Below are 572 nucleotides of genomic sequence, written 5' to 3'. Positions count from 1 at the left end.
TAGGATGGGCTGGCCTGGCAGTCCCTAGGCATCTGTTGTATACAGCCTTCAGCCCCACTGGGTGAGGGGCACTCCCTGTGCTCTGGTAATTTGCCAGGATAATAAACTCTAGTACCATGTGAAGAATCTATTCCTCCACAGCCTAATGTTTTAAGCAACCATCAATAATCCTTTGAGTAAGTTCTTAACCTGAGGCTCCATTTCTTTATCTGTAGTGTGGTGATAATAATGCCTCTCTTTTGGAATTACTGTGCTTAAAAGTATTATATAAGATAGTTCACATGAAAATGCTGTCGTGGTCTGCCCAGATTTCTCCCTTCTTCTGAGAACACCATCCCCTTTCCTCAAGAAAATTCTCCTTACTCTGCTTCAGATTTGTGGTCCAAACTGCTGGCTTCTCCAGCCTGAGCAAGAACGAGACCCCGTCTCTACTAAAAATAGAAAGAAATTAATCGGACAACTAAAAATATATAGAAAACATTAGCCGGGCATGGTGGCGCATGCCTGTAGTCCCAGCTACTCGGGAGGCTGAGGCAGTAGGATTGCTTGAGCCCAGGAGTTTGAGGTTGCTG

Source organism: Propithecus coquereli, unplaced genomic scaffold, assembly GCF_000956105.1.
Source record: "Propithecus coquereli isolate 6110/MARCELLA unplaced genomic scaffold, Pcoq_1.0 Scaffold137, whole genome shotgun sequence".
Lineage (NCBI taxonomy): Eukaryota > Metazoa > Chordata > Mammalia > Primates > Indriidae > Propithecus > Propithecus coquereli.
Note: the sequence above shows the minus strand (reverse complement) of the source record.